Source organism: Ochotona princeps, chromosome X (assembly GCF_030435755.1).
Source record: "Ochotona princeps isolate mOchPri1 chromosome X, mOchPri1.hap1, whole genome shotgun sequence".
Lineage (NCBI taxonomy): Eukaryota > Metazoa > Chordata > Mammalia > Lagomorpha > Ochotonidae > Ochotona > Ochotona princeps.
This window is the reverse complement of record NC_080865.1, coordinates 45,219,437-45,245,564: the sequence shown is the minus strand read 5'-3', so window position 1 is coordinate 45,245,564 and position 26,128 is coordinate 45,219,437.

Genomic DNA, 26,128 nt, shown 5'->3' with positions numbered 1-26,128 from the left:
AAATTGGTATAGACAAATAAGAAAAGTATGTCAACACAAGTATAACATTGAAAGAACAAAAAGAACTCATGAATATTTAATATCTGATATAAATTTTTATGTGGTTGAGAAGACCTCCAGAAAATGGAACAAGACAGCAAAACCTAGGAGAGATAGAAGATAAACGAATCAGACCAGTTGAGAAGAGTCAACTTCCATAAACATGGGATTTTTAAAAAGTGTGCGAAAAAAATTAAATTATAACATTAAGTTTAGTTTGGCACAAAATAATTCAAAGCCAAGAATAGTAGGAAATCCACATAACAATTGCACATATTTATATGTTATAATACAGTATTTCAACAGCTGTATACAATGTGCAATACAAAATCAGGGTCATTAGCATATTGCCTCAAGCATTTATCATTTTTTTCATGGTGAAAGCATTCAACGTCCTGTCTTCTAGTAATTTTGAAATACACAGTACTATATTATTGACTCTAGTCACCCTAGTACGCAATGATTTATCAGAACTTATTACACTTACTTGGTAAAAAATTACTTTATAGCAATTAATCAGCCTCTACCCACCAGACTTCCTCAATGTCAGTTCACATTGCCAAATTAAACACACAGAAGAAACAGTAAAAGTAATAATCTACCTTCATGTTTCACAGGTTTAAAAATTGAGATTGTCTTGTACAGAGCAGCATGGCTATTAAATGCCTGAACTGGAATTGGACTTGAGATTTATCTGCAAGAATGCCACTTCAATCATTATGCATTACTGACCTAAAATAGCAACGGGGATATTCAAGAAAAAATATCTACCATAATTTAGGGAAAATAAGTGTCTGAGATGATATGAGGAGTTGAAAGAAACCAATCAAATGTACAGTGAAGCTTTTAGATGGCATCAACACAAAAGCATTCAGGAAGACAATATCAGGTTTCCACAATTTTTTAGAAACCTTTCACTTTTCTCAGTGACCATATTTGCCATTGTTTGTTCCTTTATCTATTTTCTAATGGTCAATAACATTAAAGCGTACAGATGAAATTATTTGAAGGGATGGAGAAGGAGATGGGAGTTGGAAAATTTAAGGAAGGCATGGTAAATGTTTTCCCTAAACCTACATAATAATAACAGCTCAGAATATATTGGCTATGATATTCATGAGGTGGGTTCCACACCCACCAAGAACTTTAAGAAGACTGAATTACAGATGTTTGGAACTGAGAAGTGAAGTAGGGACTGAAGTGATCTGCTACTTATTGTACATTGGATATATTCTGGGCCATTATTTATACAATACCTGGGATCCCACAGCTTCTTTACTGTTTTTCTCATTGTGCCAGACACTGCGAGTAGATGTGACACTGATGAAACCATGTACCGTCTCTACTATGTATTCTTCTTCACTCTATATCTGGGACAGTTCTCTGGGTATGGTACAATGAATGAACCAGCTTATAAAGGGATAATGAGAGAGTAGGTGGAACATAAAACATGACAGGCTTAAAAAAGGAACACTTGGTAACTTATGCAACTTTTCTATGCATTAAATAAAGAATGCCCCAATATTCCACAAGTTATTCAAAACAATAAAAAGCGAGGAAATCCTTCCAAACTCTATGATGCCGACATCACCTCAGTACCAAAAGTGATGCGACAGAGAAAGAAAACTATAAACAGAGATCCCTGATGAACATAGATGTAAAAAATCCTCAACAAAATACTAACCAACAGAATTCAATATCCCATCAGACAGATATTTCACCTGAACCGGCTGGTTTTAACTATGGCATGCAAGGATGTTTGAACAAACACAAATCAATAAATGTGTTACACCACATCAACAATTTGAAAAATAAAAACCATATGAGCATCTCAATAGACATAGAGAAGCCATTTAATAAGACACCACTTCATGCTACAGACCCTAAAAAAGATAAGTTTAGAAGGAAGATTCTACAACATAATCAATGCAATTTGCAAAAGTACAAAGCCAGCATCCTACTGAATGGTCAAGAACTGGAAACTTTCTCGCTAAGATCTGAACTAGGCAAAGATATCCACTTTCATCACTGCTGAACAACATAGTATAGGAAGTCCTTGCTAGAGCTACTAGGCAGGAAAAAGAAATTAAAAGAATTCAAATTTGAAATGAGGAAGTCAAATTATTCCTATGTACAGCTGTCATGACTCTACACATAGGAGGACCAAAAAATTCAACAAAGAGACAGCTGGAACTCATAAGTAGTTTGACAGCATAGCAGGATACAAACTCAATGAACAAAAATAAATGACCCTAGTATACACAAACAACTGCGTGGCTGAGAAAGATCGTGTAAAACACTCCCTCTTAAATAGCACAGAAGAACCTTAAACACCTGGAATGAGCCTAACCAAGACATGGAAGACAACTAAGATGAAGATTACAAAACATTAAGAAATGGAAATAGAAGACATTAAGAGATGGAAAAATTTACCTTGTCGCTGGATTGACAGGATCAAGCTCATCAAAATGTTCATATTATCAAAATCAATACACAGATTCAATGAAACCCCAATCAAAATCCTAACATTATTCTCAGAGCTGGAAGATAACACAAACATTTATCTGGAAGTAATAGAGACTGTGAATAACCAAAGCTATGTTGAAGAAAATTACAGGGCAGTGGTCATCAAAACAGAAATCTGATACCGAAACAAAGAATAAGATCAGTGGAACAGAATAGAAAACCCAGAATTAAGCCCACACATGTACAGCCAACTAATCTTTGACATGAGAACTGAAAATAACCTAGAAAAGAAGTTTGGTCTCTGCTCCGGAGAGCAGAGCCAGTAACTTGGACACGGAGAGGGTCTGGGGATGAAGCACCGACAGGAGACCAGTGATGGTAGAAGTCTCTCCAAAGCCTCCCTTTATTACTCCTTTTATACTCTTTTCCCCAAATCCTTTAGCCAAACAATAGGACGCCAATGAGTCCCATTAGTCCAGGTGCTTTTAGCCACAAACCCATTTCCTGTTTCTGCTCAGCTTAATGAGTGCTAATCAAGTCCTTAGCCCACAACAGGTCTCTTCAACAAATGTTGGACAATTGGATATCCACTTGCAGAAGTAAGAAACTAGACTTTCACCTGTTACCTTATACAAAAATCATCTCTGAATGGATTAAAGATCCAAATCTACACTACAAAAACCATCAACCTATTAGAGGAAATCATAGGAAGCACTCTACAAGTTACATACATTGTTAAAAACTTCTTAGAAAAGTCACCAAAAGCACAGACAGTCATAGCCAAAATAAACAAATGGGACTAACATCAAACCAAGAAGCTTCTGTATAGCAAAAGAAATGATCAACAAAATAAAGAAGCAACCAAAAGAATGGGAGAAAATCTTTGCACTCTACACAACAGATAAAGAACTGATATCCAGGACTTAGAAAGAGCTTCAGAAACTCAATGACAGCAAAACAAACAACCCAGTTAAAATGGGCAAAGGTAATAAGCAAGCATTTTTCAAAAGAACAAGTTCAAATGGCTAACAGACAGATGAAAGAATTTCCAGGCTCTCTAGCTTTTAGGGAAATGCACATTGAGGTTCCCCCTAACTCCAGAGAGAAGGACCTACATTCAGAAATCTATGAACGACACCTGCTGGTGTGGATGTGGGAAGAAAGCTACCCTCCTCCACTGTTGTAGAACTATAGGCTAGTTCAGGCACTTTGGAAGTCTGTATGGAAAGTACTCAGACAACTGGAAATTGATCTACCATATGATGCACCTATCTCACTTCTGGGAATATATCCAAAAGAAGTGAAAACTGTATATGAGAAAGTGAACTGCATCCCTATACTTACAGCAGCAGGATCCATAATAATGAAGACATTGAAAAAACCCAGACAAGCATCAAAACAGGAATGGATAAAGAAACTGTGGTACATATATGTAGTCTATGGAATGCCACTCAGGCATTAGACAAAATGAAGTTCTACCTTTTGCAAAAATGGTCCCATCTAGAGACCATTATACTCAGTAAAACAAGCCAATATTGTATGTTCTCTCTGATATAAGGCAACATTCATTCAAAATACAAAACAAATAGATACATAGGTGGACAAGTATATGCACATATTTTTATACGTGAACTGAATAATGAAGACTGGTATACCATGAATTGAAGATAAATCACAGTAAGCATTCCTAACTCCAAATAAAAGGAGGACTCCAATGAAACACTTAAATATACCTCAACACTATCATACTACATTTTCTATTTTTATTTATACTATACTTCCATCATGTATTTAAATGGCAGGATGTTAAACGTGTAACTGCTATTAAAGGACTATATTATTATAATAATATGACAGGAAATGATAGGACTGGAAAATTGAAAGAAATAAGGGGGCTCAATTGGGGAATCTGTAATCCTACAAAATTAATCATGGAAAATAATAAAGAAATAATTTTAAATAAATATTTAAAAAATACTCCCAACAAAATCGTCCAGATAACTTCAAATGGATTGAACTTTCTGATTAGCTCTGTCTGTTCTAGATGCTGGGATCCTGGAAGCTGATATTTTATTCCTTAATGCTGCCTCCCATCTTCAGATATTCTTGTATAGAAAAGGATAGCTTTTCTAGGCTAGGAACAGAGTAGATTTCTTTAAAAATATATGCAAAGACTTCAATTCCATGATTGTAGTTCTCTTAGAAAATGACAATCCAATCACAGTACTGGTACGTCAGTTTCAATAACTTATAGTTTAGCATTTGTCATGGTAGATCATAAGTAGAGAGAAATTTTTAAGATTTATTTACTTATTGTATGGACAGAATGAACCAAAAAAAAAAAAAAAACAAAACAAAAAAACAGATGGGATAGGAGGGAGAGATCTGCCATTCTCTGGTTCACTCTCTTAATTGTCTCAAGATTTAGACCAGCAACCTGAATTCCATCTGGGTTTCCCATATGGGTGACAGGTGCCCAGGCATTTGGGCCATGTTCCCCAGCTTTTCCAGGCACATCATCAGGGAATTTGATGGGAACTGGAGAAGCCAGGACTTGAACCAGTGCTCCAATATGGCCAGTGTTGCAAGCAGCAACTCAGCCTGCTGCCCATGACACCAGCCTCTAGAGACAAATTTGTGAAGGTTTCCCAGCTCCTGAAAAGTTCTAGAGGAATTTCTTCCCTTACATAATCAAGTGAGTTTTGGGAGAGGTATTAAAAATTTCAAATGTTAACATTCTTTCATAAAGTACAGTGGGTGTTACCTGGTCTTCATCTCCTTAGAGACATATATTGACTATTCAAGCAAGGAAACACCCAGTTTATTCAGTTGGCAGAAATATTATTTAATATAGCAATATTTAGGAAGTAACCTAAATGTCCCATCTCAAAGGAAATGATAGGTCATGATACATACACCTAGAAAATATACAAGCATTAAAAATGATAGCTAAAATGTTTTAAAGAAAATGTAAGCATGCTTATAAATGAACTAAGAACAAAAATACTAAATGGTTATGTATCACAATTACAGCAAAATATCTACAAAGAAAATACATCAAGGAAACTTGTGAAGCACTGTTAACAATAGCATTTTCTCTTGTTTTGAGGATTATGGATGATGTTTTTGTTCTTCTTTAACCTTTACTATGTTTTTCAGATTATCTATAATGAGCAGGTGTATATTTTATAGCCAGGGAAAGTTATTGAAAAGAGAAAACAGCATGAGCAAAGAGAGAGATCATGAGATCTGCCTGACCTTCCTTTACTATATAATCAAAAAAGCCTGGGCAGAGAATTATTCCGGGCAGGCTCCAGGAAATCGCCCTTAGATGCAAATCTCAGACCCAGATGCAAGACGCTTTTTAAAGTAAAATGCACTTGTTTTGACTATAGGTGTTTTTCAAAAGTAAAGCGTGGGAGGAATGCATGGTTTCATTTCAGTGGAGCAATACTGCCACCAAAAGAAAAATATTGAAGAAACTCTCCTGGTGAGAGAGGAAACAAGAGGGGAGGGGCAGGGAGAGAAAAAGGAGGGAGGGAAGAGAGGAGGAGAGAGGTGGGAAGGGAGATTATACTAAAGGAAACAAAGGGAGATGAAAGGAAAACTTCATATGTAAACCAAGTCCCCGCCTTTGCTTAAACCACTCACCAGGGACCATAAGGAGAGCAGTCTCATCTCACTCAGCAGTCATTGATTAGTATGATTATGACTAACCTAGTTTCTGAGGACTGAGAGTCCTCAACAGGGAAAACAGGTGACTATATGACAGGATAATGAGATGATGGGATGTGCTAATGGGACAGATTGGGATCAAGATATCTAATGGTGGGACAGATGCTGAAGAGTAGTCAACAAATTATAATTCATGGAGTGCTAAGGGTTCCATGGGAATGGTTCAGAAAATTTCTCATTTTAACCAGAGTGTCCCACCTTGAAAAAAATATATAACTTGGTTTGAAGATCAAAACAATATCAAAAACACTGGTCTACAGCATCATCTCATTTTAATGCTTATTTATATATTTAGGGTTATACAGGTATGTATGAGAGGTTCATTCAGCTTTCTAAGGGATAGTATTGGAGCATTCATCCCTCTCGTTTGCTCCTGTCCCTAGAATTAGATGAATCACAGTGTCCTTGGATTGATTCACCTTTTGTAATACACTGTAAATTTTGGAGTATTCTGGGAGTGAGAAGTAGGTCTACATTATAATACACTAACTGTGGTATTGCTGAGAATTTAAAAATCATTTTTCAGTGTATTCCAATTTCTCATCTGTGATGGTTTGACAAGGCACAGGAGGTGTCATGGAGAAGAAACACATGATTATTTTGAGCTGCAGAATGACATGATATAGATGCTATTTTTATTTGATTAAAGATTTCTAAGTCTCACCGACAAGAAATATTTAAAAATATTGTTCCATTCTGAAATAAAAGAAATAATGGATGACAGCCCTACCAAATGCTAGAACATAAGTTGGTAGTAATCAAATGGTTTACCACAGGGAAAGAAAATCTTTGACAGCACCCTAGAACAGAGGTCTTAAGTAGATCCAAGTTTATACAATTTAAGATACCATACAGATAATATTTCAAATCATTAGGTGAAGGATGGTCTGACAAGTCATTGATACTGAAACAATGAACTCTCCATTTAGAATAAATTAATTTTCCTCATTTCTAGAGAAAATGTGTCATATATGGAGAGAAGGGATCTAAAACTCTGAGTGTAAGCTGGGGGAAAAGTTGCCATTTGACCCCAGGATCATAAAGCTCTGACCAAACTAAAGGCCTTGGTATTCCCCTTGTAAGGTTCCCTTGCCCTAACTGACAGGGCTCAAACTGGGTATCCGCCACCTCTCATTCCAGGGTGGATCTCCTGCCCCCAAGCTCAAGTACAACTCACTTCAGAACGAGTCTCTCTCATTATCAGAGGAAGGCACTTCAGGGTTTGCTCCTCCAGAGGAGGTATGTTTTGCATCACCATTCTTCCTGGGACCCATCTTGCTTCCTCTGCCTGGGCATGACAGCCTCATTATTTTGTACTGCTTCTTCCCCTAAATGAACAACTGGAAGCTGGCCAATCTAGTTGAGGGTCACTTAGAACCTATAGGGAGACAAGAAAGGACCTGAGCTAGGGGATCATACTACTAGCCATATTGGACTCATACTTTGTGCTTCTCCTCCAACACATGAATAAGCTGAGTAGTGGCAATAGGTATAGGACTAGGGTGGAAGGGAGCATGCCCTGGATAAGGAGTAGACAAGCTGTGAAATTTTTATCAATAAGCCCATATGAGTCTGGCTGCATCCCAATGACAAAAGTCATGATCCTTGGAGTGGAATACTTGGTTCAGAAGATAGGCTCAATGGATGTTTTACAGTCAATGTGTGCCCTCAACTCCAATACCTGGACTTCTGTCACCCAGGGAAGCCATCAGTTTCATGTGCAAGGCTGTGTTAGGTGTTAAGGAGATGAAAAAAAAGCACTGAAACCACCATTTGAACTTTATCCTGGGGGAAGAATAAATTTTTTCAGAATGCAATCATTCTCATGATCTCCACAAGCAGTCCCAATATCATGATTGAAGACAGGGAATATATAATTTATCAACCATTACATGTCTTGTATCTCATGTTTGTCTGGTAGAGATACGGATACATTTGAGTATGTCACCTATGTTGCCAAAGACTCCATGAATCATAGAGCTTATAATTTCTTAGACTGTCCCAGAGTGTTTGCCTAAGGAAGTCATTAGGACCATTAACCAGGCCTTAGAAATATGTTTCAAACAGTAAGTCAGGAACCCACCCAAGATGGTAACCCCCATCTAGCTAACTCTGAAAACTAAGCTTGGGATGATAAGAAGGAAAACCTACCTGATCATAAGTGTCATAATGACTTCCTCAAGAAGAAAGGAATTCATAAAGGCATGGAAACATGGGGTTTTGGAAAGAACCCCTCCAGAAGCTGATAGAGCCACTCCACTCAGTACCTTGGCCCCCAGTCACTTGAGTAATAGTAGAGTGGCCCTACAGCCTCAACATGCTACCCTTTTGGGAATAGTAGTGATGTCACTGAGTTTGAGATTACCATACATTTAATTATTTTATTTTATTCTGTTTATTTTTTCAAAGAACCAACTCTTTGCTTCAATTATTTTTTGTGTTGTTCTTTTGGTCTCTGTTTGGTTTATTTCCTCTCTTATTTTTATTATTTCTTTTTTCTGTTGTTCTTGGAATTATTTTTTAAAAGATTTATTTATTTTTATTGCAAAATCAGATACACAGGGAGAAGGAGAGACAGAAAGGAAGATCTTCAGTCCAATAATTCACTCCCCAAGTGACCACAATGGCCAGAGCTGTGCCAATCCAAAATCAGGAGCTAGGAGCTCTCCCAGGACTCCCACATGGGTGCAGGGTCTTAAGGCTTTGAGTGATCCTTGACTGCTTTCCCAGGCTACAAGCAAGGAGCTGGATGGGAAGCAGAGCTGCAGGAATTAGAGCTGGTGCCCATATACGGGATCTCTGTGCATTCAAGGTGAGGACTTTAGCTGCTAGGCCTCCACACTGGGCCTCTTGGAGTTGTTTTGCTATTGTTTTTCTAGCTCCTTCAGGAGTTTGCTTATTTCACTTACCTGATGTCTTTCTTGTTTCCTAATACAGGCACTAATTGTGATAAGTTTATCTCTTAACACTGCCTTGGCAGTGTTCCACAGGTTTCAGTATGTTGTGTTTGAGTCTTCATTGGTTTCAAGAAATTTTTAAATTTCTTTTTATTTCTTCTCTAATTCATTGTTCATTCAGTAGCATATTGTTCAGATTCCAACAATTTACACATCTTCTGGGGTATTTTAATTTACTGGTCTGTAGTTTCAATCTAGTGGTTTGAGAAGATGCATGGGATGCTTTTTTTTTTTTTTAATTGCTGAGGCTTCCTTTGTGACCTATAATATGATCAGTCTTGGAGAAGATTTCATGAACAGCTGAAGAAATGTATATTCAGTATTCGTGGGATGAAATGTTCTGTATATAACAATTAAGTCCATTTGTTCTATTATCTGTATGAGATCTGTTGCTTCCTTGCTGAGTTTCTATCTCGTTGATCTGTCTATTGATGTTAACAAGGTGTTAAAGACCCCCCACTATTATTGCACTGGCCTCTGTATCTCCACTTAGGGCCATCAATAATTGTTTCATGTAGCATGGTGCCCTTGTATTTGGTGTATATACATTTATTATTGTTATTTCTTCTTGGTGGATGGTTCCAGTTATCATTATGTAGTGTCCCTCTTTGTCTCTTAATGTTTTTTTTTTTTTCTGGTGAAGTATATATTGTCTGCTATCAGAGTGGCTATACTAGCTCTCTTTTGCTTTCCATTGTCATGAGATATTCTTTTTCATCTTTTCACTTTCAACTTCCATGTGTCTTTGTTGATTAGGTGTGTCTCTTGTAGGTAACAGATAGAGGGGTCCGAATTTTTTTTAAGATCTATTTTACTTTTTTATTGGAAAGTCAGATATACAGAGAGGAGAACAGAAAGAGAAGAAGATCTTCCATCCATTGATTCACTCCCCAAGTGAGCCACAATGGTTGGAGCTGAGCTGATCCAGAGCCAGGAGCCTCGTCTGAGTCTCCCACATGGGTGCAGGAACCCAAGCCTTTGGGCCATTCTCTACTGCTTTCCCAGGCCACGAGCAGGGAACTGGAAGGGAAGTGTGGCTGCAGGGATTAGAACCGGTGCCCATATGGGATTCCAGTGTGTTCCAGGTGAGAACTTTAACCACTAAGCTACTTCACTGGGACTTGGTCCTACTTTGTTGGCTCATTGTGTTGGTCTATGTCTTTTGATTGGTCAGTTTAAGCCATTCCTGCTCAGAGTTAATATTGATAGGTTGCAATTTTGTCATGTCATTTTTCTGTTGGAAACTTTGCTTACCTTTGGTTTTTTTTCTGAGCGTTAATGGATCAGAGCCAAGCGGATCCAAAGCCAGAGCCAGAAGCTTCTTTCACGTCACCAACAAGTCTTGATGCACCTCTACAAATACACACAGTAAAGAGCCTGCCAGAACTCATGAGAGAGTTTAGTAGAGTGGCAGAGTACAAAATAAAGGAACACAAATTAGTGGCCTTAGTGTATACAAATAACTCCATGGCTGAAAAAGAACTCTTCAGCATTATCACTTTCAATATAACAGAGAAGACACTTAAATATCTTGGAGTAAACTAAAAATGTGGAAGATCCCTGTGAGGAATTTCAACCTGATCCCAATTAAAATACCAAGAGCATTCTTCACAGAGCTGGAAAGGTGATGCAAAAATTTCATCTGGAAATGTAACAGGCCATGAATAGCCAAAACTATCTCAAAGAATAACTATCTAGCTAGAGAGATGACAATTTCAGACCTTCATACATATTATAGGGTGGTAGTAATCAAAACAGTCTGACACTGGTATAGTAACAGGGAGGAAAATCAATGGAGCAGAATAGAAACATCACAAGAGAGCCCATTAATGTATAGCTATCTAATCTTCAACAAGAGAACAGAAAACAATCCAGGGAGGAAAAAAAATCTTTCTTCAATAAATGCTGTTGAGACAATTGGAAAGTAGCCTATAGAAGCAAGAAACTAGACCCCATATTTCACTGTACACAAGGATCAAATCTAGATGGATAAAGCATATAAACCTACACCCAGAAACCAATGAAACTTTGAAGGAAATACTCTACAAGATATAGGCATAGGCAAAGACTTCCTAGAAAAATCATCAAAGCACAGCAGTCAAGGTGAAAATAAACAGATGGGAGTAAATCAAACTAAGAACCTCCTGCACAGCAAAGGAAACAATCAACAAAATAAAACAACAACAACAGAGATTTTGCTTTAGGAATTTTCACTTAGGGAAATGTATAGTAATGTGTAATAGAGCCCATCATACACAGATGGGAAGATACAATATAATATGCATCACTACTTCCAAATCAGAGATGGACTCCCAATGAAGTTGCTAGGATGAGCTAACAGTGCAACCTCAGCACAATAGCACAGGAGGTGGAGAATGGTGAGCCAGGAGTTGGAGCTACAGAGACCATGGTAGAAATCTAGCATAAGAACCCAGACCTGGAACTTGCTGGAGGGAGTGGCACAATTGGCTGCAAGCAAAGAGCTGGGTACAAACGGCAATAAGTAAAATTGAACTGTGGTCAAATGGGCCCAACTGGAAACCATTATGCTAAGGGAAATGAGCCAATCCCAAAAGGTTAGACACCACATGTTTGCCTTAATTTAAGATGAAATTATGTCAATCTGAAGAATAGTACCTGTAAAATGTATTATTTCAACCTCAAACAGCATGTATCTCATGCAATAAGATATTGTGATGTAACCAATGAGTCAACAATCAATGTGAGTCAACCTGCTTATGATTTACATCAAAGAATTGTAAAACCTATTATACTTTTTATTAATTATTTTGCATTATGTGACAGTTTCATAGGCTCTGGGAATCCCCCCACCCCTCCCCCTCCCCACGCCTCTCCCCCCTGGTGGTTTCCTCCACCTTGATGCAGTATTACAGTTCAAATTCAATCAAGATTCTTTCCTTGCAAACATATACCAAGCATAGAGTCCAGCTACTTATTGTTCAGATGGGTTGAACAGTTTCTTGGGGAGACCATTTCTGGTCTGAAGTTAGAGCTGGTAGAATATCATCCCAGTCAATTAAGAGTCCCAATATAACATCAACAGCAATTTGCAATATTATGGAATTGACATGGTTTTGAGTAACCAGTATGTTAAAAAAAAAAAAAAAAAGCAAGTCCTAACCACAACCTATGATTAGCTCATTGACATTTCAATTTTTAGTTTATATACAGGACCGGCTGCTTTTAAGACCCTATGCTACTCGGAAATGGGGCAGGAGGGCAGAGAAGTCTTCCATCTCCTTAGAATATGTGAGGATGACGTGAAGTATAACCTATCAGGAACATAACAGGTAACTTAAAGAAAACAGACTCGAATCAGCATTAGACAATAGTAAAACTACAAAGACATATAGGGGGAATCAAGAGCAATCCTGACAACCTCTTAACAGGAGGTCATATGCACAGAGCAGGGGGAGAAACCAGAGTGGAGCAGGTGGATAGGAGGAGGCTTGTATCCCAACCCTGAAGACCCCTGATCCTCACCAAGGACTATCAGTACGGGCACCAAGGACTACATCCCAACTGCCAAAGAGACCACGGGGAATTGGAGTGCCTTTGGAGGCCAAGAACTCTGAGGTCACCCACCCCCATTTGGATCTACCACATGGGAGGGAAGAAGCCCAAATCCTTCCTTGCAGGATCCAAGGTCCTCAGAACAACAACCAGGATCCCTGAGCGGTCCACAGAAACAGAACAGTAAATTTCCTTCGGAACTAGGGAGAGGAGCTTTCTCTGGTCCTTACTTAGTTCCAACTTTGGGTCCCCATCCTCTCTTGCAATGACCATCAGGATCGCTCCGGAGCTCCGCCCCCCAAAAAAAACAAACAAACAAAATTAGAATAGACAGATAGAGAACAAGGAAAGCTTAGAACCAGACAGGAAACGGTCAGCATGGATTCACATATACCTCACTAGGTAGGACACAAAGATTAGTTACTCTTCATTAAGGTTTTGAAGATTTCTCTGCACACCCCTCCTAAAATAGTTCTACACCTCAACTGTTGACATATGCCTTGCTAGAGTTATAAGCCAGTTTAGACTGTCCCAAAATCTGCCAAGTTCAGTAGAATTATGCTTCAATGTTATATACTGCTAAATACTAAAATGAGGCTAGACACAAGACAGCTGAATAGTACCCTATAACCATTTTAAGGTGTATAGCAGCTGGTTCTGTATAAACTAAAAATGAATTGTCAATGAAGTGGTCACAGGATGTGGTTAAGAACTTGCATTTTTTAACATATTGGTCACTCAATACCATGACAATTAATTCCATAAGGTTGTGAATTGTTGATGTTATGTTGGGGCTTTTAATTGATTGGGATGATATTCCGCCAGCTCTACCTTCAGACCAGAGATGGTCTCCCCAAGTAACCGTTGAATGTATCTGGACAATTAGATGCTGGACTCTTTGCTTGCTATATGCTTGCAATCAAAGGATCTCAACTGAATGTGATCTGTAATACTGTAACAAGGTGGAGGAATCCACCATGGGGGGAGGGTATGGGGAGGGGTTGGGGGAATCCCAGAGCCTATGAAACTGTGTCACATAATGCAATGTAATTAATAATAAAGAAAGAAAGAAAGTGCGAATTGCTTTAAAAATGCATGGATCTCAATTTTTACACAAAAATAAACTTATCTTTTAGTTCCATTTTCTATGAGCTTCTTGAAGAACCATCATACGCCATTTCTACTTGCATTTACAGCAAGTTGCCCACAAATCCAATATTCCCACAGCAGTTGCCCAACAAATCCAATATTTACAGGACAGGTGTAAAAGCTGGTTCCAGGGAGTGGTTTCATAAGGAAGAATAGCTTGTGTTTTGATTGTACATATTAACTCTGTAAGAAATATTTTGAAGTGCTGTATTTCCCTCATAGTCAGCCAAATATAAGTTAACATAGTCATTATCATCTTCCAAATGAAAGTTAAATTAAAAAGAAAATTTTAAACATAAGTAATCATCCAGAGTGGTTAAGAATGAAGGGATGTGAACATTTTTACACACTGGTTTTACGAGTATAAAATTGTTTAGGCATTTTGGGAGAATGATATAGCAGTGTCTACAACAATTCTGACAAGTTTTTGCCATTAATTCTACTTTGTGTATTCTGATGACAGATATTTGACAGTCTAGCTTTTATTACTTTATCTATCTAGGGTCATGTATCCCTACACAGCACTTGGGAAATTTTTATAATGTTTACTGATCCTTGTTCCAAAATTTCACTGTGATGTGCTATGTTGTAGAGTCCTTTTTTGGTGGAACACTTTTTAAAATTTTTATTTTTTGTGATATAGTTCCATAGGCTCCAGGATTTCCTCTTCCACCCTTTTCCCATTCATCCAGTGACCTCTCAATGAAGCATTTTTATTTGAACTATTTTACCAGTGGGAAACCTTATAAAATTCTTTGATAAGTATGATAGCTATCTGTGGCACCTGGGCTGTCCCCTGCTTCTCTTCCAGGCACATTATCAGGGACTTGGCTTGGAAGAAGTGCAGCTGAGACTCTGATTAGGACTTTGATATGGGATGCTGGCATTGAAAATGGCAGCTTAATCCATTGTGCCACAATGAGATCATTGCAATTTTATTTTTATTGTGTGTACATAATAGGTTAGTAATAATAAATTAACTTCCTCTACTAGAAACCAAAGAGTGTCATTTTGGGCAGAGAAAACAAATAGCTGCTTATAAGAAATATGCTGGGGCCAGCATGATGACTCAACTGGCTAATCTTCTACCTTGCAGTGCCAAGCATCCTGTATGAGGGGCAGATTCATGTCCCAACTGCACCATTTTTCATCCAACTCCCTGCTTGTAGCCTGGAAGAGCAGAGGAGCATGTCCCAAGTCCTTGGGACCCTTACCCAGGTGGCTTCAGATTGGCGCAGCTCTGACCATTACGGCCATTTGGAGAATGAATCAGCAATGGAAAGGCTCAGTGACTAAATCCTCTCTGTAAATCTGTCTTTCCAATAATATTTTTTTATATTTTATTTTTTTTTATTCATTGATTACATTGTATTATGTGATACAGTTTCATTGGAACTGGGAATCATCCCACCCCTCCCCCCGCCCTCCCCCCATGTGGAATATTCCACCTTGTTGCATATCCACTGATCAAGTACAGTTGAGATTCCCTCTTTGCAAGCATAAACTAAACATAGAGTCCAACATCTTATAGTCCAATCTAGTTCCTCAGCTTCCTGGGGAGACCCTGTCCGTTCCGAGGGCAGAACCATCAGATTATCAACCCGATCAATTAAAGGCTCCAACATACCCTCAGCAACAATTAACTTCGTTGTGTAACTAATAGTTATAGTATTGAGTAACCAGTATGTTAAAAACAATTGCAATTTCTTAACCATCTTCTGTGATCACCTCATTGTCAATTCAGTTTTAGTCTATACACAACATATAACATAATATACATAAAATAACATGTTTTACACAACATCATATCCTCTTAAATTAACGCAAACATGTGGTATCTGACCTTTTGGGATTGGCTCATTTCCCTTAGCATTATGGTTTCCAGTTTGGCTCTTTTGGCCACAAAGAACTGCATTTTGTTTTTTTTAATAGCTGAGTAGTATTCCATGGAGTAGATGAACCATAGCTTTCTTATGCAGTCTTCTGCTGATGGGCATTTCGGTTGCTTCCATGTTTTTGCAATTACTGATTGTGCTGCTATGAACATAGGGGTGCATGTTGGCTTCTCATAAAGCAGGTGTTTTGGGTATATTCCTAGGAGTGCTATTGCTGGATCATACGGTATGTCGATTTTGAGTTGTTTGAATGTTCTCCATACTGATTTCCATAGAGGCTGTACCAGCCTGCAGCCCCACCAGCAGTGGAGTAGGGTTCCCTTTTCCCCACAACCTCGCCAACAAGTGTTGTTGGTCAAAACCAGAACAAACAAATGGGACCTCATCAAATTAAGAAGCTTCTGTACAGCAAAGGAAACAATCAACAAAGTAAAAAAGCAACCCACAGAATGGGAGAAGATCTTCGCGCACGACATAGGTGACAGAGGGCTAATTTCCAGAATATACAAAGAGCTACAAAACAACCAAAATGTCAAAACAAACAAGCCACTCAAGAAATGGGCACGGGAAATGGGCAAACACTTCACAAAAGAACAAACCCAAATGGCAAATAAACATATGAAAAAACGCTCAAGTTCCCTGGCAATAAGGGAAATCCAAGTTAAAACATCAATGAGGTACCACCTAATGCCAGTAAGACTGGCCCACATGAATAAAAGCACCAATAACATTTAAAAAGAGATATACTGAAAAAAATGACATATTGGAGAAAAATAAGGATATAAAATTATATTCCAGACATATGTAGCAATATTAATATAAGACAAAATAAAATCTATAGCAATAATCATTAAATGGTACAAATAGGCTTGATATTGTCTGATAGGGAGACAAAATAATCAAGAACACTTATCCACTTCACAACATAACTTCAAAATACATGAAAGACAATTGCCAGAAATAATAAGGAAAGCTAGCTAGCTCACAATACAATTGAATATATGCAGAATCTCTATTAAACAAATTCTGTGACACAGTGGTTAAATCACATGTGATGCTTACATTCATATTAGAGTGCCAGTTCAAGTTCAAGCTGCCTTACTTCTGATCTAGACTCCTGTCGAGGTGATTGGAATATAACAGAAGATTTTTCAAGTACTTGGGCCCCTGCCACCCACATAGGAAACCCAAATTGAATCCTTGGCTCCTGACTTTAACTTGGTTTCACCAGAGCTGCTGTGACAATTCAGTGAGTGAAGTTGTGAATGGAAGATACTTCTCTGTTTCTCCTCTTGTTGTCATTCTGAATTTCAAATAAATAGATACACCATTTAAATATATATGAATATCTCAATAATACAGGAAGAATATGGAATATTTGGATAATAACTTTGTTAGAACTCAGACCTGGCAACATGGCTCAGTGATTAAATCCTCACCTCACATGCCAGCATCCAATATGGGTGCTGGTTTATGTCCCAGCTGCTCCACTTCTTATTTAACTCTCTGCTTGTGGCCTGGGAAAGCAGTAGGGGATGGTCCAAAGCCTTGGAACCCTGTACCCACATGGGAGACCTAGAAGAAGCTCCTGGCTCCTGACTTCAAATCAGCTCATCGCTGACCCTTGTGGACACTTGGGGAGTAAACCAGTAGATGGAAGATCTTTCTGTCTGTCCTTTTTTCTGTATATCTGCCTTTTCGATAGAAGTAAATAATCCTATATATATATATATATATATATATATATATATATACACACACACACACACACACACACACACAGAGGGAGAGAGAACTTTACATCTAATAGGGAATGTACCTTCTTATCAAAACAGCTAGAAATAAAAGAAACAGAGTGGAATTTTACTGTTTTCAAGGAAAACAAAACAAATACACAAGCATGAAAAAAACAAACAAAAGAAAACAAAGCCTTTCTTGGAGAAACAAAAGTGCTACTGGTTTCACCTGCCCATCCCAGATCCAGCCCATAGGTAGGACAGTTACAAAGAGAGAGAGAGAGAAAGAAAACCTTTCATTCACTGATTCACTTCCCAGATGGCCACAACATCTGGGAGTGGGCCAGAAGGAAGCTGGGAGCCAAGCATCTCTTCCTGGTTTCCCTTGTCGATGGCAAGGGTCCAAGCACTTGGGCCATGTTTTACTGTTTCCACTGTTTTCGCAGGCTACAAGCAGGGAGCTGGCTAAGAAATAGAGCATCTGGACATTGTGGCATTGTAGGTAAAGCTATTGACCTACAACACTAGCCTCCCATTTGGGTACTGGTTTGAGAAGCAGCTGTTCACTTCCCATCCAAATCCCTGCTTACAGACCAGGGAGGACAGCAAAGGATGGCCCAAAAACATGGGTTCCTGCCACTCATGCAGAAGACCTGGATAAAGTTCCTGATTTCATACTGACCCAGCTCTGACTGCTGAGGCCAGCTGGGTAATGAATCATTGGGTGAAAGATTTCTCCTCCTCTCTGTAACTCTCTTTCAGATAGATAAATGAATCTTAGGAGCGGGGGGAAGTGGAGCAAACAGAATGCTGTCCAGAGCCCATAGTGGGTTGCAAGCTTCAGCCCTGCCCTCTTTGCCACAACACAGGCCTCTCAGACCCTCTTTTGGTTCTAAAGATTGTTATATGAAATTAAGTATGAAATAGGAAATCAGACAGTAGGGACATAATGTGGGTCCAGCAAAGACTTTTAGTTCTCATTCAAAAGATATATAGACTGAGAACAATTTCAAAGGTACCCCTGATGAAAGCAATTCCAGCTAAATTTGTTCAAAAATTGTTGAGAATTTGGCAAAACAATAAAAGGGTTACAGCAACCAAGTGAACCCTGAGTTGAGAAAAGAGCAACTTTTAAGAGAAAAGATAAGGTTGGTGGCATTTTGATGTGCAACTGCCCTAACCCTTCCCTGACTTTGCAGCAGTGCTAAAGATATCCAGTATAAGAACCTAATCTGTGGTTCCAGAGGCAGCAGGGAAGACCTTATTTGCACATTATTGCATTTGTCTATAGTGCTGGACATGGTGTGCCTGAAAAATAATTGGAAATTATATGAGGAATTAATTGAAGATCCAGAAATAATAACCAGGAAACTATCTGAATAACTAACTAATGACTGAAAATGTCTCAAATTTGAAAAACATGAATCTATCCAAGAAGCTCTCACAAAAGTTCATAACCTGATAAATGAATTATGCTGAGTTACATTGTAAGTCACTCACATTATAGTCAATTGTAAGTCACTTTATAGTCAAACCATGTAAGTAAGACCAAAGGAAGAATCTTGAAAGCAGCAAGAAACAACTGATCAGATGTGAAGTCTTCAGAAAGGTTGATAGCCAGTTTATCAACAGAAGCCACAGAGGTCATAAGGCAGAGGACTGACATATTAAAGTGCTGAAAAGACAAAATGATCAACCAAGAATCTTGTTGATTCTTCTTTAGGAGTTTTGGAGTGTGTTTCTTCAGCTATGGAATGAGTTATCTTCTCTGTAGCTTCTCAAAAAAATTAAAAGGGAGGGATGAGCAGGGAGAAAGAAATAATTCAATCCCTCCCCCCCCCTTTTTTATAGTGTGTCGATTTTTTTTTTTATTTGAAGGAGCAACAGAAAGAGGCAGACAAATTTTCTCTGCTGGTTTCCTCCTCAAATGTCCACAACAGTAAGGGTTGGACAGAATCAAAACCAAGACCCAGAATCATTCAGGTCTTATATGTTGGTGTCTGGGAATCAAGAAGTTGACCTTACCATCTATTGCCTCCCAGGGTGCACATTAACAGGAAACTGGATCATAAGCAGAGATGGGATGCTAAGTCAGGCACTCATGGAATGGGGGCATCCCAAATGGTGTCTTGACCTTCTGCAAAAAATACTTCCCCCTAACATGCTGTAAGTACAAAATTATATTTCACAAGAGAACAAGCCCACATGTTACAAAATAATCTATAGGAATACTGAGTTTTTCAAACATTATCTTATACGTGGATATGACTATATCCAATTCAAGATTTTTTTTTTCAGCAAAGATTGACTTAGATCCCCCTCCTCTGTGCAAAATCAACATGGGCTGTAGTCTACCTTGTCTATTTACATTTTATACTCTTGGCTTTCCAGTCTGTTCACAATCTTCCCTTCCTAACCAGCTACCATTTGGACTTCAAGCACTTGCCTCAGATGCAGGGAAGGCTTAATAAGGGCAGAATAATTAAGCCTCACAAGCATGTAATCTGAATTTCAGAATCCCAGTAATTATTATTCTCTCTCTCTTTGTATTTCCCCTTCTCACTACACTGCTCCCTCCGTTCCCTTCTGGTCTCCACCTACCTAGCTAGCTAATCTATTTATGTCTATAGATTGCGTATCTCAGGTTGCACTGACCAGGTGCTCTCCTCAGTGCACCATCCTTTTGACTTGTGCCACCACTGCATTGCCTCCTAGCTCCAGCCATCCATTCAATGGGTGTATTAATCATGTTGTCTCATTGTCTGTATTTTGTAATGCTTTGCCTTCTTGGGACATTACTGTCTGGGAAGACAGCACCCCTTCCAGGTCCAGGTAATCCCTAGAGACAATAAACAACTAGCCTGTGAAATAGTCTATCATAAACAATCCATACAAGGTGGAGGCCATAGCTGCCAACTACATGCTAAATTTCACTGTCCCAGGTTGAGCACTACTCACTACTCCAGTATCAATGCAGGGCCATGAACCAGACGACTTGGCACAAGCCCTACAGTTTCAGCCATCTGACATCATCAAAACTATTTGATCCTAAGTCACTAATAGAGCCTTACTTTGTTGACTTCTAAAAATCCAATAGAATTTGCTTGTGTTCCTTGAATCCCTGATTCCTCTGCACACCCCAATGAGGCCAGGCAGGGCATGCTGTTTCCTCTACATAGGCTAATTGCAAACTTCTCTTCCTGGTCATGTGTTTCTGTGTCTACCACCTTACCACAACTCATTAGAACAAATCTTGCTTAAACAAGAACAGGGCCAGATGATATCCATAATGGAAAATAATCCACTCAGACAGGGGGTCTTTCTGATACACAAAGTTATGCTAATCACTAAGCACACTTTCTTCACCAACTTTCCAATCCCTTGTGAAGATGACTACAATTACTAAGCTATTGATTTCTTAATGCAGCTAATAATAGGTGACCCTCTCCAGAAACAAGGATGTTTCAGGCCAAATGGACCTCCACACAAACCCTCTTGTGTGTGTTCTTGATACAGGGGAAGAATTACAGCTGTATGAGCATTTTCAATGGCAGTCATTCACTTGCAACAATCACATGGTCAAAATATTTTGAGGCACGACCTCAGACCTTTAACATTTTGGTCTCCATAGCCACAGTGGGGGAACTTGCATCTGGTTCTAAGAATTGATGATGTCACCCACGACAAGCTTGCCAGCCTAAGAAGAGCTACCCAGGAGGGTTCAGCTTCTCGTCATCTCAGCGTGATGCCAGGATGTTTGTGAACCATACATTGTCACTTCCTTACCACCCACCACTGGAAGTTAGAATCCTGGTACATAATTTGGGGAAGAATGAATTACTATTTGAGGTACAAGTTCAGAACATCTCCCTTTCAATTGCTGCTGTAGAAAAAATCACCTTAGTTCTTCCTGAAATAGGCGCTGGAACAGAAACCGATACCCTTAACCTGACTGGGGAAGATGATGGTACCTTTGAAGAAATAACAATTTTAAAACCAATGGAAAGACGCCGGTACTTTTGCCAATTTCAACTCAAAAATGAACTTTTGAAAAGACCTGGACTGGGAATACTGGATATATTGTGGAGGAGAAGTATTGGCGAAATGCCAATAATACAGACAATCAAACTTGAAAAAGAAGTTCTGCGTTATGGAAACATAAGTGTGTCTGTGAAGTCAATGCCAGATACTGTCTTACTTGAAGAACCTTTCCACATGACCTGTAAGGTTACAAACTTCAGTAATCTGAAAATGAAACTGTTTTTGCAATTATTTCATACAGATAACATTCGTTGGCATTTACCTGGAGGGAAGTATCTGGGGATGCTTAGTCCAAGAAAATCACTGAGGTTTACTGTCAATCTACTATTCATCAAACATGGCCTACAACGTGTCTCTGGCATACAAATAACAGACAAATTTACAAAGAAGACATACATTTGTGAAGATGTTGTAACTGTCCGTGTGGAACCAACTTTTCACCGAATGCACAATTTAGATTTTTCCATCCGCATTAAACAGAAAACCAGTGCATTTTATTCCGAGCAAACATCACCAACACGAAATTTGAGCAAAGGTTATTGCAGAGTGCTTCCTCTGACACTCTGAATGCTATTGAAAATTAAAACCTCATGTCAAAAGAGCAATCTGTTGATTTTCATTTTCTATGAAGTTATTTACTTTGCATTTGTAGATTTCCTTCTGTAATGCTATTACGCTAATTAGTGATGGACTTTGAAGATCTTTCTCCTTGTAAAATGTCATTCATCCATCTGGAAATAATAGTGGGGTGGGGGAGGAAAGACCCCACTTGTCCGATTTGCTGATTTATTCCCCAAACGCTAAAATGGCCAGATCTGAGCCATGTTGCAACCTGGAGCTTTGAATTGTATCACAGTCTCCCATGTGTGTCGCAGGGACCCAAGAACTAGAGTCTTCATCTGCTGCTTCCCAGAGCTTGCTTTAGATAGATGTTAGGTGGAAAGTGAGGAGTTGTGACCCAAACCAGCACATTTTGATGAGGGACACCTGTCATCCCAAAAGAACTCTGTAACTACTAGGGCAAATCCCCACCCCAGACAGTTTTCTTTTGAGAAAGACTTCATCATTTACAAACGGCAACACCTGCTTTGCAGAAATCCTTAATAGTTCTTGATACTTCCAGTTTTAGTAAAGGCAGGTATCCAGAGAATATAAACCATTGGAGTGTTTCAATAATTTAGTGGAAATACTTGAGTTTATTTGCTAAGATTACAGTTTCATTCCATTATGGAGATCCTACCTTTTTTCAGACATCAATGAAGCATCCTGGAAAGTGTTCAGCATAATGAGGGCAGATCTCTTTACTGAAAGTCTGACACCACTGTGGTTGTGCATGTTGCTGGATAAGGGTCACACAAGGTTGTGGAGATCCCGGCTCCAACACCAATGCTGTGTATTAAACTAGGGACAAGCCAGAATGGGGTGACTGAGGACTAATGAGGTATATAAAATGGTTGCTTAGGATTTCCACCAACTGGGCATTGTTCCCACACATGAGAAAGAGCGATGGAGCAGCTGATGGAGTGGTTTTGGAAGCCCAAAGCATCTCCCATGGCTAGGCCACTATGCCTGCCAGACACGGGAAAGCTAGACCTGAGGCAAGTCAGATGGAGGTGCTTGGAGGAGCTCCTGGGGCTGGGCTGTTGCATCAGTTGTTGCACATGGGGTGGGAAATAGGGCAGGCTGGGCCATGCTGCAGTATCTCCCTGCACACTTGAGAGCCTAGTGGCGGTGGGGGGACAATCTGGTAACGATTCGGGAGAGTCATCCTCATCAGACCAGGTTACCAGTCAGCCAGCACAACAGCTGGGATGAGGGACATCTGCACCTGCACCTGGCCACTGCATCTGCCAGAATGTGTAAAGACCAGAACGTTGGTGCAGGCTGGATCACCACTGCAACCACTGTAACTATTGAGAGCCAGGATTGTGGTCAGATGTCATAAGGTTCTGTATGGTTCCCACTACTTAGACAGCAGCACCACTGGTACATAGAAGAGCCAGGGCAGGGGTGGCCAGGCCAGGTTGGTGCACCTGCAGGTCCTTGTGAGGGCTGTGGCTGGAGGTGGGCAGGATCATGTCTCATCACCTACTGGTGCACACAAGAGCCAGGACTGCTTTCCTGCCAGGCACCTAGATGTCTTCCTTTTCTGCCAAGTGCCTAGGCAGCCTCAAGGGGCCTGGAGACTCACAATGGGGACTGGTAGAGTGCAGCAGGCCTGGGAACTCCTGCAATTGTTTAGGTCCCACGTGGGTGGGAGAGGGGGTGGTGTGGGGTTAAGGCCCTAAGCTATTATGCTGTTGTGGTATATTGGTGAACTTGGATTTTGGCCTCATTAACATGATTGAGGCCAAGCAGGGCAGAGGGACAGCATCCCGGGGCAGCACATGGGCTGTTGAACTGGGTCTTTGGTCCCAAGTGGGCATGCAGAGCTCCAGGCCAGCATGTCACCCCACCAGAAGACTGGGTTGGAAAATCAATGTGCTTGTGGCACAGGGACTGTACACTGATCAGGGAAGTGGGTATAGCATGTGAGGAAGCGGTGCCCCTAAGGGAATGCATTACAGATAAGGAATAACTTCTAGGGGATTTATGCCAACAAGGACACCATATTTGCAGGTAAGCAAGGAGCCTAAGGCCAAGCAATTTGGTTATGTGAATCTGTCACAACTGGATCTCCTTGGTTGCTGAAGATGGTGCAGTGGAACATGACATGAAGGTGGTACATGGGGAACATGACAACCAGTTCATTGAAACCTGCAGAGGATGTCTAGTACCATGGAATTCAGAACAAATTGGACAACTCTCCAGTCAAGCATTGACACCAAATATTGGGGCAAATGGAGACTGTATGATGAACTATGTCAGCCAGTGGACCTTCGAAGGATTTTCTCATCCTTGGAGCTGAAATCAACAGCATCTCGAAGCTATCAAAATCACCTGAGCAGTATCCTCAGGGCATACTCCACATTGGGAATCTTGGGATGACATCAGGTGGCTGTCTCCTATCCTAGATACTGATGTAACTATGTTGCTGGTGTGGCCTTTCCCCTTCTTCCCTTCCTTCCCCCAGATACAGGAAAAAGAAAGAGGGAATTAGACGCAAACATATCATGAACTTTCCCTATTCCTCAACACTTCCCCTGCAATTAATGTCCACATGGGCATGCATCCTTCTCAGCTCTGTAAGCATAAAAAAAGAAAAAAAAACAGAAAGAAATTTACTACTACTACTACTAAAGAACGAAAAAAAAAAAAAAAAAAGAAGAAGAAGAAGAAAAATAAGAGAGCTATGGGCAGGGCCAGGCCAGGTCAGGCCATAACACCCTCTAAATTGTGAGGGAACCAGGCCTGAGGCATCACCTAGTAGGAGTTCAAGGAGTCTCCCCAACTGGGATATTGCACCATCAAAGTCTTTCAATGTTAAGTGTGTTGAGGGACCATCCAGGCTGCAACACAAGAACTAGACCTTAGAACTTATGCATATCTTATATCATGAAGTCAACAGCACCTTAGAGCAACTAAGTTGATGTGGGGACACAGACATAACATCTGAAAGGAAAGTCTCTGGTCAGTGATAAGGATTTCCTAGATGAGGGTCAGAATCAAGACAACTATGCAGCACACTTAGGGCTACTGGTCGAAGTCACAACTCCACCATCCAGTGTCATTCTTACCCATCTATGACTGGAGTAACACCCTCAGCACATTATGCCCCCCACCAAGGGCCCTGAGGCAGCATAACGAGACCACCTCTGTTCCCTAGCACTAATGTAGTCAGACAACATGGAGCAGTGTATCCTTTCTCCCAATCCTAGAGACACATTTTTTTTCACTTCCTCTCACCTCTCAAACTTCTCCATCTCTGGAAGTGGCCCACATGGGTGTACAACTCCTTCACTTTTGTAATACATTTTTAAAAATTAAACTAAAAATTAAAAAAAGAAAGTCACTGACATTTGCCCTTGGAAGATACAGCATGTTTTCTAATACAATCCTGTATTTATTAATGGTCAAAACCTAAGTTTCAGCAACACACTAAAGTAGTTCCTTTTCACTTAATTCTCTGGAAAAAATGGAGAAGGCAGTTGCCTTATTTTCACTGGTTGTGCTTTCTCCGGGGGCCCTTGGGGAAACTCTTCCTTCTCGAGATACCCAACATAGTGCATACTTTTCCTTTTAATCAAAACCATCAATCCTTTCAATTCTGACCTGCAATTGTACCCTCTCCATTGTTAAGGTGGATTTAGATGATAATTTAGGTACAGGATGTAAAATTCTGAACAACAATGGCCCCCAACTAGCAGGTAGAAGAGCTAGTACCTGTCCCTGTTTGTCTCCCACATAACTGGAGTTTCTAATCACACCTGGTACTACTGTTTAAAGGCATGTGTACTGGAGTCTTGATGCAGCTTCCTGGATAACACCACTGTCTTCATATTTTCATTCATACCTGAGTTTTCTTTAGAAAATTAATCCAGTTCAACTGTTATCAGTTGAACTAGTTACCAACATTAAAAAAAAAAAAAAAAAAAAAACAGCTTTGGGCAATGGCCTAGGTTGCACTGTACCTAAG